Raw genomic sequence first — 12,109 nt, 5'->3', positions numbered from 1 at the left:
AATCATTCTCATTGCTATTATAATTTATTACTGGTATAGGTAATCTAAATCATTCTCAGCAGCAGCCTAAAATGCACAGGCTGCAGGGTTGGTGCTGTGGTCTCTCTGTCAAACCCATGTCTTATGTATGGATTTAAAAAAGAAGTTTAACCAACAATAAAAACTAAATATGATTAGGCAATTAAAAAGATAACATCCTAGAACAACCTTTGCTGCAATATTCACTATGTATCCAGAAAATTCCTCCTTAATACATAATAAACATATTTTCATAATATACACATATACACTGTACACCTAAATATTTGGACAGAGACCAATTTTTTCCAATTTTAGTTCAGTACATTACCACAAATATATTTAAATGAAACAACTCAGATCCAGCTGAACTGCAGACTTTCAGCTTTAATTCAGTGGGTTGAACAAAATGATTGCATAAAAATGTGAGTAACTAAAGACTTTTTTTACACAATCACTTCATTTCAGAAGCTCTAAAGTAATTGGACAATTGACTCAAAGCCTATTTCATGGGCTGGTGTAGGCAATCAATTCGTTATGTCATTATCAATTAAGCAGATAAAAAGCCTGGAGTTGATTTGGGGGGGTGCATGTATGTGGAAGATTTTTTGCTGTGAACCGGCAGCATGTGGAGTTCTCCATTCAGGTGACACAAGCCATCCTTACGCTGCAAAAACAGAAAAAACCCCACCTGAGGAATTGCTACAATGTTAGGAGTGGCAAAGTTTATAGGTTGGTAGATCATTAGAAAGAAACAAAGCACTGGTGAACTCAGCAATGCCAAAAGACCTGGACGTCCATGGAAGACAACAGTGGTGGATGATGGCAGAATCATTTCCATGGTGAAGAGAACCCCATATGATGGGGCTATATAAATACTATGTAATAATAAAAATAATTATAACAAGGAGAAAGAGGATAAAAGGTGAAAGGGCAAGGGGGAAAGGGAAATACCTCAGAGGGAGTTAACTAATAGGCCCCAGGATCCCAGTATGTCAAAAGGAAAGAAGTGATCTAGATCTGCTGGTATGTAGTGATCCAACCAGGGAGACCAGACAAGTTCAAATTTGTCCATAGAATCCATCAGGATTGCCCTCACTTTTGCATTAATCAAGACCATTTTGTGTTTAAGAAAACCACCAGGCCCTAGCCACTTACTTTTCTGACCTAGTAGCCCTCCCCCCCAGCCGCTCTCTTCGCTCCTCCAATGCCCTACAAATTACTTCCTCACTCATAACCTCACATGCACGGCCTAAAGACTTCTCTGGAATGGTCTTCCTCGTCCTGTTCGGCTTGCTCCTACTTTCGGCTAATTTAAAAGAACACTCAAAACCCATTTCTCCAAACTTGTCTTCCCGTCTTCTTCTGTCTCCTAAAACCCTCACTACTTGCCATCACTACAAATCTCCCCTCCTATTGTGTGTTACTTCCCCCACCCCTAGATTGTAAGCTTTTTGGGGCAGGGTCCTCTCCTCCGGTGTCACTGTCTAAATCTGTCTATCATTTGCAACTGTATTTAATGTACATCACTGCGTAATATGTTGGCGCTATATAAATCCTGTTAATTAATATTAATAATGTAAATAGGAATGTAAATTAATAAAAAACTGGTCCGCACCAGTACTCACCAGAATCTAACACCGTATTCCTAACCTTTAGCAAGATTCTGCTTAGCCTTGGGAGATGGGTTGCGTCTCCAAGCATACGGTTGCCCCCAAGACTTAATGCACAAGGAATGGCGTCTAGGGAAGGGCTGGCAGAGGCCCACAGATAGCAGTACAAGTTCTACAAGTCAAATTCATGGTATAAAGCCAAGGTCATATATGAGCGATGTGTCCACCAGACAAGGTACAGAGAGAGTGGGCACAAGCAGAGTTGGGGTCACAGGCAAAAGGTTGGTCCAGGCTGCGTACAACCGATAGGTCAGGAACAGGGAAGGTCAGCAATAGTAAATAACTACAAAATTCGCTCCAGCACAAATTAGCCCAGCTAAACACTACAACAGGCATAGATCAATGGATGCAGAGAGGCTATAAAGCCCCAGCAAACAATTGCAGCGCAGGACTGAAATCAGGAATTACTCAATCCCCTCCAGCTGCAGTCTCAAAGCAGGGGATGCAGAGGGACCATTCACATCCAAAGGGAAGCCAGGGATGCCACAGGCCCGCTGAACAGAGGACTGACCTTCCCTGCTGATGTACAGTCTCAAAGCAGGGGATGCAGAGGGGCCATTCACATCCACAGGGAATCCGGGGATGCCACAGGCTGCAGTGCAGAGGACTGACCTTCCCAGGGGATGCAGAGGGGCCATTCACATCCACAGGGAATCCGGGGATGCCACAGGCTGCAGTGCAGAGGACTGACCTTCCCTGCTGCTGTACAGTCTAAAAGCAGGGGATGCAGAGGGGCCATTCACATCTAAAGGGAAGCCGGGGATGCCACAGGCCGCAGAGCAGAGGACTGACCTTCCCTGCTGATGTACAGTCTCAAAGCAGGGGATGCAGAGGGACCATTCACATCCAAAGGGAATCCGGGGATGCCACAGGCCACAGAGCAGAGGACTGACCTTCCCTGCTGATGTACAGTCTCAAAGCAGGGGATGCAGAGGGACCATTCACATCCAAAGGGAAGCTGGGGATACCACAGGCTGCAGTGCAGAGGAATGACCTCCCCTGCTGCTGCAAGCAACGCCGATGAAAAGAATAAGCAGGGCGCATTGTCCTGTGGCAGCCAATAGCACAGGATCACTGGCCAGATAATTGTCTCCTAACAAAAACTAGGTATTGGTACAGTAAGGGGGGTTTAATTTGAGTAGGGATTTTGTTGGGTGCTTAGTGATCGAGCTGTCCAGTGTAATCTAACTGACCCAGTATCTCTTAATTATAGGGCAATCGCACCAAAAATATGTAATACATATATCACCAAAAATAAGTAATATGCCTTCAGAATGACACTTACAAAAGCACTGACCAGTAGAAAGAGAAACAAAGCATATTAGAATGCCTTGATTAAAAGGTTGCATGGTTTATTTTTTATCACCACTGCACACAATCAGCACAATGCATTGATATAAACTGAAGCTATAAGACATAAAGCTATTCTCCTGCATTAGGAGTGAGTTGGACAATGCAGCCCAGTGCTGATAGTGGAGAGGAGCCCTTAAAAAAAATAAAGTTATCATACCATCTAAAAATAACTATATTAGACTAAGTTAGTCCATTGGGGGCAGGAACAATTGCCCTGTTAAACTTGACCCGTATTGTTGTTTTGTTGCAATGAGAAGCGACAGGATGGAAGTGCAGCTGCTCAGGATGAGACACATACTGTCACTATCCCATACTGAACGCTGAATATGACTTTTTTTATTGTTGAAATTGTTCTAGTTATAACTTTACCATCAGCTTCATTTCCTCACTGTATCACTTGGCCCTTCCGCTTCACTCAATGCTGTATTTTCCTCAGTATCATACCTTCTCCTGGGTTGTTTGCCAGAAAATGTAATCTGCATTGATTACTTCCCATCATAATGAAAACTGGAAAGTCTTCTACTGAAAAATTTACTAATTGGTATATAAGCTGCTCCACTCCATAATGTGTAACCCCTACATACATATATAGCTGTATGTAGGCTGATCATCCGATATCATATCTTGGGGGAAACAATAGCCATTGGTCAGGAATATTTACAAGGTGACTGATACTAAACTACCATAATAGTACCATACCTGACGGCAAAGAGGGTAAAATAAACAATCTAGCCTTTTAGGAAATCCATTCTGGGTCACACAGTTTCTTCCATGATAGTCTATCTTCAGTCTTGAAGAGCTTTTAAAAATCAAAAGAAGACAATAGGACGGTCTGAAATATTTTATTACATCGGCAATATATTAATTTAATGTCTGTGTGCCATCCTGGCAGTCCTGCAACCCACAGCCATGGCATGTATTGACTTTGCAAAAAACTGACCCTGGCTGTCATTCTCCAACTCAAAGTGCCTAAACAATAACCTTCTGGTAGAAGCTTTAGTAACTGCTGATCAATATATAAAAAATCAATACGAATTCAGTCCTGGCAACCACAGGGAAAGCCGGAATGTGCCAGGTATCCAGGCTTCTTTCTTGTACTTACCTAATGCCATTCTGATTTTAGTTCAGAATACTGTTGTGGGAGGTTAGAACTTTTGGCATGTTTTATTGCTCCCTTCGTCCTGCCGGGTGATTTAAACTCTCTCCAAAGTTCCAAAAGTTTGAGGTGAACATAACAGGAATAAATAATAATTCAAGTAAAGTAAAGAGTTCCTACAGATAACAAAAAAGCAATATTCTCTGTGCTTTTATCTACAATAGAAAATATAAACTTCAGCTACTATAGCGTAATGGTACTTCTGCTATACCAAACATGAGAAATGTAATTTTACAAAATAACCAATACACATGTAGCAATATTCACTTTTAAAAGTGATTATTAAGTGAGAAAAGGTTCCAACTCTTCAATATATGCAGATTGTGATCTGTGCTGCATCTATTATATATCTGTGCATTGTCATATCTTTCACCAGTGTGTAGTACCTTTTGGAAAACAAAATCACAAGATCCTGTGAGACCACAATGTTATTCAAAAGTAGATCTAAAAGCATGTGACTTTTGCTTTGATGGGTCCTGGAATTATAAGGTTGGGTATGATGATCTTTCATGATTGCTTCCAGTGACAGATAAACGAGCAGCACCCATTGTGTTCCATGGACATAGCAAGGGGATCATCCCGCTATAATCTCCACCCTATGGTCGTTCATAGATTCATTCTGATGAATTTATGAAAAGATGTCGGGCGACCGCTCTGCCCGAGACAAGCACAAACGTTTGTTTCAAACGATAATCATCTGACGTGTGTACACAGCCAAAGTCCGTAATGCAATGGAATGGATCGAGACTATGAACAAAAAGATAAGATGAGTCTTTATAGGGGTATAACTCTCACTAGGCTATGGAGAGAGCCCCCACTTAAAGATCAGGTCTGCAAAACACAAGGACACCAAGTACATCAGGTGCTAAGGGAAGCATGGGGCATAACAAGATATGGAGGATATAGACGAGAAAAAGTGGGGGATAAATAGGAGATTCTTCACATGGGAGGGAGAGGGGCATAAGGGCTTTCAGTGATCAACAGGGCAACATAACACCCATTTGGGTAAATGGATAAAAGTCTGTGGTTAAATGGGAATTAGAGGAATCGTTGACCCAGAGAGACTAATATATTTGGCCATTGCATTGGTAAATTGGGCAGTATGTTTTTCTATCATCAGGGTATAAGAGACACGCTTTTGCACCCTTAGAATAAAGCAAGGAGGACGATATCCAAGTTCTTTTTGTTTGGCTGCAGTAGTGCATGGGTCAGGGGTTGGAACTGGTTTGTAAAAGGTATTTTGGGTGGGGGCATTTTCAAATTATTTGTCAATTTGGCTGAGATGCGGCCTCTTTTTAACTAGATAAAACGTTTACTATCACTACTGCTATGCTCTTATGATAACTGGCCACCAGGTGGCAGAGGGAGTCTTAGTTTTATAATACATTAAAATTTTTATTATTATTGTATGAAATGAGAAATTCATGGATATTCATAAAGCTATGCATAAAAATACAAACACAATTAACATAAAATTATGAATATAACCTGCAGTGTTTTTCATTGATAAAAATCTAAAATCTCACAAAAATTAATTTTATCGTGCTCTCACAGAATAGGGTAATAACATCTGTAAGTAATTACTCTTGCAATTTGTGGTATTCACTTACAATAATACAACTGAGTTCCTTACTGGTTGCAGTACCCAGATATACAAATGTACTAAATGTACTAAAGTTACACAGCTACCCAACACTTTTAAGAAGTTTTTTTAAAGATTTTTGGTATTTAAAATAGAGAGAAGAGAAAAAAAGGCTTTTTTGGCAATCATATACAGTTTACTTGAGACTTTAACATGGAAAGTACGCACAGTTTGTGAGGTGTTACAATAACACGAAAGGTTTGTCATACTTTCATAAAGGCTATCCATTGTTTAAATAAAAATTATATGTCTCCCGCCCGACGCATTTCACCTGTATCGGCTTCTTCAGAGGGACTTGAGACTTGAATAGCAATAATTTGATTTCCTGAAGCCCAAATTATTATATGGAGAGGCCAAGTTTTTAATGTTATGTGTACTAGGTGCTTAATAGAATAATTGTGTTGTTAATTTTGGGGGAGAGGAGAAAAGAAGGGGGATATTCGTGCACGAAAAGATGGGGTCAGGAGCTCCCCAAGGAGTAAAGCTGAGGATTTTCCTCAGGTTACATAAATTATTTTAATAATGTGTTCCATAAGGTACCAATAATATGGGTTACGGTTAAGGATGGTACCGGTCCGAATACTATAGTGGAATAAAAATTGTATCGTTCAGATAGAACAGTTGGGGGAGAGAGTTGCTACAATGTTTAGAAATAATAGAGCAGAGCGTCCTCAGCCAGCTAGCAGATGAGAAAAGATTTTTGTTGTATAGTTTTACACTATATGGAGGGTTTTTTTTATTTCATAAATTATCGTTTATAGATATTTCAAAAGTTGCATTTTCACAGAGAATATTCAAGGCATTTCTAGGGCCCATAAGGAAAAAATGTAAAGATTCTCAGATGCTAACAGACCTCCTGTTTAACATAGTGGTCACACATGTTCTGGCGAGTTTGTTTTCTTTAAGGTTCAATGGTATCACAAAGTGCACTGATATATAACAGATGCAGAAACAGGATCAAAATCTGCACATACTGAAGAGTTTGGGCACTTTTAGGAAGGTATGTAAAATGCATCCAGAAGTATTTTCTTTGGAAAAGGGGAAGGGACGAGTACATGGCATACCCAATCAGCCATTTATAAATCATGGAAGACTGATGATAAATATTGGGGGACTGCTGCACCCATGTCAGGTTTTCGCTCAAGATGAGCATGACTGTTCATGTTGGGTGACTATCATCTAATATGAAGCTTAAATTGTAACTAAACTTGTTAAGCGATGAGTTTCTGCCATGATCAAAAAGTTTGCAAAGCATACCAGTTGTTTATGGCATTGACTTACCTGTGCGCAGCCTCCCTGCAGCGATGATTGGTGCAGAACGGAATCCTCAGAAGGCGCCATTGCATGGCCGGTTCGGCGGACTTTCAAGAAGACAGCAATGCTCTGTTGCCATTGGGTGGTCACTCCCGCTATTAATTTATCTTAATTTAATAATTTATTTTAATTTAATTTTATTTATTTAATTTATAATAATTTTATTAATTTATGTTAATTTGTCTCTGGTAGCTGCGTGTACTACACAGTGTAACGCTAGAACAAAAAGCCACCAGGAGCCCTTTATATTTTTAACAAAAGAGACCTTGCATGTCTCTTTTGCCTTCTCGCTTTACCTCCTGATGATCTTTTTTTTTTTAGATTAGATCCCCTTTAAGAAACACATTTTGGAATCTATTGTACACAAAAAAAGGTAAGATTTTACCTTTTTTCAATGGATACCTTCTACTTAACAAAAACATAATTGCACTTTACCATTAGCGCTGCAGGGTAGCACATAGAAATACCACTAAGTATTTATACCAATAAGTGTTTATACGAAGTATGCAAGCAAATGTGACAAAGGAAACAGGTTAAACTTCTTTTCTTTTTAGAGTTTCTAGGATGCATTGGACCTAATTGCTTTAATAATAGCTGACTGGGTCACTCTCTCTCTCTCTCATTACATTAACCCTGCTCGACCTGCTTCTCTTTTCATATAATAACTCCCATTGCGCCTAAACAAACCAACCTCCCTCCCAGGATGCAACCTGATCCTTGGCTGCTAGCTGCATTCCCACCGTCCCAATAGGCAGTCATCCGAGCTAGGATTAAGTATTTCCAGACTGCGCTCTACAATATGTTTCTACGGGAAGTGTTCACCGTACAACAAATTCAAAAAATGCAAAGACTGCCCGGTCAGTTAGCATGAGACCATTATCTAAGGGTAACCAAGGGGTCCATTTAGCTCCCTTCTCAACAAGGGTCAAAAAAAGCCTCCTGATCCAAAAATTCAAATTATTATTATTACACATTATTTATATAGCACCATCATATTACGCAGTGCTGTACAAAGTCCATGGTCGTGTCACTAACTGTCCCTCAAAGGAGCTCACAATCTAATGTCCCTACCATAGTCATATGGCGTAAATGTAGTCTAAGGTCAACTTTGATGGGAAGAAAATTAACCTAACTGCATGTTTTTGGAATGTGGGAGGAAACTGGAGTACCCAGAGGAAACCCACGCAAACACAAACTCCATGCAGATAATGTCCTGGCCCAGATTTGAACTTGGGAGTTAGCGCTGCAAAGGCACTGAGCCACTGTGCTGCCCAATATCAATACACATGTTTTATTTCACAAATCTGCTTCAGGCAGGTAAACATTTTAGTTTGTTGGACCATAGAAAGACCTAAAAGATTTTTTTCTATGGCACAGATCTCATCGGTGCATTGCAGTATGGGGCGTTTCAGACAGCATTCCACAAGCTGCATCTTTTGCTGGGCTTAATGTAGGTTTCCATTCATTTAAAAGCAGAAAAAAAATGAAAAGGGCCCTACTGCAGTTTTTTATCTTACTCTGGGTAACTGTGCACAAATCTTTGTACAATGGCAAGGTTACTATACTACCCATTTTATTTCTTTTGATCATCTCATGACTGTCAGGGTCATCCTTGTCCACCTGAAACAGTTTTAAGGTGCAATAAAAGATCAGTAGAAGGGGCACAGAAGGTTATGGAGGGCTGGTTGTATGGGGTGGCCCCATGGTGCGGTGGTTGCTGTGCTAAATTATATCTACTTTACCCAAAATGTGTTCATATAGTCTTTCACTTATACTATATTATCATTATTAAACAGGATTTATATAGCACCAACATATTACGCAGCACTGTACAATAAATAGAAGTTGCAAATGACAAATGAATACAGACAGTGACACAGGAGGAGAGGACCCTGCCCCAAAGAGCTTACAATCTATTATTAATTAGTATTTATGTAGCACTTTACAAAGTCCATAGTCATGTCACTAGCTGTCTCTCAACCCAGACATTTTTAAAAGCTGGGTGGGAAGTAGTTAAAGGCGTGGGCAGTCCCTGTATTGTGACCAAACTCGTCAGTAACCACCTAAAAACAGGCTGTGGGTACTGAAATGTGCAGGGTGGTGTGCCCAGCTAAAATGGGCTGGGGAGAACACTGCTACACTACACACTTCTTCCAGGATTTAGCCCGAAATGTTAGCCAGGTTTTGTTGGATTCTGGTTATTTTGCAGTCCAGAAGTGCCATCTACTACTGAATAATAAAAGGGTGTAGATAAACAATTCATAATCATAATGGCCTCAGCATATCATTTATGTTTCTTTATTCTAATCTTTCAATAAACTATATTAGTTGTCAAGTTTCCACACAGTCTGGAATAAACTTGTGGGTGGTGGATTGCTTAGATTCAGATAAATTATGACAGTGAATGGAAATGATTAATAAATGCTCCGTCTTTGAAGTCAGAGGTAGAAAAGAAATAGATGCACATAGTATGAAGTATTAAACATCTGACATTTTATTAAGTTTATATGAAATCATTCTGCTATGTCTGGATGGGGCAAATAAGAAGTCAGGCGTGTTTGCTGTGTCTACAGCTTTGGAAACCTTTCAATGTTTTAGTATCAATTACCCAGGCAGGAAGCAATGTCCCATCTCCAGGGACAAAGTCCTCAGGTTAAACAGCTGAAACCAAAAGTATCTGATTGATAAGACATGCAATAGAGTTCTGATCACCTGTTCTTATGAGAACATTGACTTTTATCATTTCTAGCTCATGGAAAATTCCCTAACACTCATCCCGGATCAGCTATACTACAGAGCAACCATTGTCTGCCTCTGTTATTACACAACACACAAAGGGACCTGCTGAACAGGCAGCTTCCCAGCAACCACTTTTTATGTTCTGCTGGGTGTAAGCAAACACTTCAATGCTTCTGAAGCAAGAAATACAATTGATACAATTTTATAACCCGTTTTAATTGTAGGGGTCAGCACAAGCTATTGTTATCAGACATTACAGGGTCTGAGGAAGTTCACAGTAATGGAATTCAATGGGATTGTTAACAAAAATATTACCGACACTCCATGCACCTATTTCTAGGTATATCAAAACAAGAGTAGAAAAGTCTGTGTCTTGCCAGCATACTGCAGAGAAAGTGCTTTGCTGTTTCTAGGGAAGCAGTGGTCCCTCTGCAAAGTTCCAATATGACCCTTGCTGAAGTGGAGTTCTCCAATTAGCCAGAAGAAACTTTACAGGCATAAGACCTCCCGTTCAAGTTTGCTTTATTGTGTATACACACACACACAACACAACTTGCATACTTTTAATCACTGTTACCATCAATTAAAGACACATGCTTAGGATTGAGTTGCTTCAAAATGCACTGCAAATTCCAGTCATCCAGGGACATGGATTGCTTATCTAAAAAGGAAGAAGATAGTGGTGACCTATAAAGATGGGTCATTTTATGACAGACTTCTAATACAGAAAATGACATGGGGTCAGGCCTTTGCTCAGAACGGGGGGCTGTGGACTTGTTACAAGCTGGAAATCTCCTTTTAGAAGCAGTGTCAGAGAAATGTCTGCTACTAACAACAATCCCACAATGCCGGATATACAAGCACAGGAGGAGAGCGGGGTGAAATCAGACACCAACTGTTCTCCTTATTTTCTTTGCTAAATGAGATAAAAAAGCTCTTTGAAAAAACGCTAAATGGTTTGAAAAGCAGCAAATAAAGACAAAAGGCTCATTGGGATTTCTGCAAACCCACACACAGCCTGCTAATGAGGGAAGCATTGTCAGGAGCCCGGCCTATTAATGTTCGGCCAAACATTGCCCTGACACAGCAACCAGTGTTAACCCTGCACTACAGGAATAGCTGCTCCGACTTGCAGAAACTTTCTTCCCCAATTCCAGACACACTGCAGCATTGTCCCGTCTATATGGCAGATGTTAGCAGCACGGTCAGCAGAGATCTTCCAGCATGCTGTAAAGTATTCTCACTAGGAGTAGCAACATTAATAGCAGACATATAGGATTCAGATGGAAACAAAGTTTTAATAAGAATGAAAGTGATTTTCTATATTGTCTATAATTCTACCAATGTAAAGCAGAACTCCAGCCACACTTTTTTTGTTTTGTTTGTTTTTAATCCTTGAAGAAATTTATATTTTTATTGCTGAACTAAAGTTGAAGCGATCTTTATTTCTATTGTTCCAAATGGTAATACTAAAGTGCATGCCGAATGAAGACATGATCATACTAAAGCAGCACTGCACACTTCATAAATATGTAAATCACATAAACCAGAATTCAAGGTGTACTGTAAAATATAGAAATTTGGCTGGTTGCAGGGGACCAACACTCAATTGTTACTTGTTGTAGATAAAAGCCTCAGTTACCGGGTTGCAATACCACCTAAACATTACTCCAATTGAATGGTAATACAAACATGTATATACCAAGTGCACGGTAATAGGAGATGTCATTCTGTAACATCTATCCTAATGCACTGTGGATGGGGTCATGCACACATTAATTATGAAGATGGCAATACAAACTCAACAATATTAGTTAGGTTAAGTGAAACCTAACTAATTTAAAGAGGGTTACTGAAATCCACAGCCATGGCATACATCATTGACAGCTCTGGCGTGGGGTGCTGGGTTATATTCCTATCAATCTCTATACAGGACAGGACCACAGAAGCTCAGCACAGTATATAGAGAACTTGTTGCACCATGAATCTTATAGAAAAGTTCAGAATTAGTTGCAGGGTTATATTACAGTGCAAGGAACACATATGACCAAGTGACAAGCCCAAGGAGTCCAACATGATGCCAAAATGCACTGACATGATACTTTATTAATGGAGAATTTGGACATTTACAGGAGATCCATTTGGTGCTGGTGATAAATTCTCTATCCCTTTCTGAGACACTTCCTGTCCTAGGATATCAGTGTTGCTACCCTA

Source organism: Pyxicephalus adspersus, chromosome 6 (genome assembly GCF_032062135.1).
Source record: "Pyxicephalus adspersus chromosome 6, UCB_Pads_2.0, whole genome shotgun sequence".
Lineage (NCBI taxonomy): Eukaryota > Metazoa > Chordata > Amphibia > Anura > Pyxicephalidae > Pyxicephalus > Pyxicephalus adspersus.
This window is presented reverse-complemented; position numbering follows the sequence as displayed.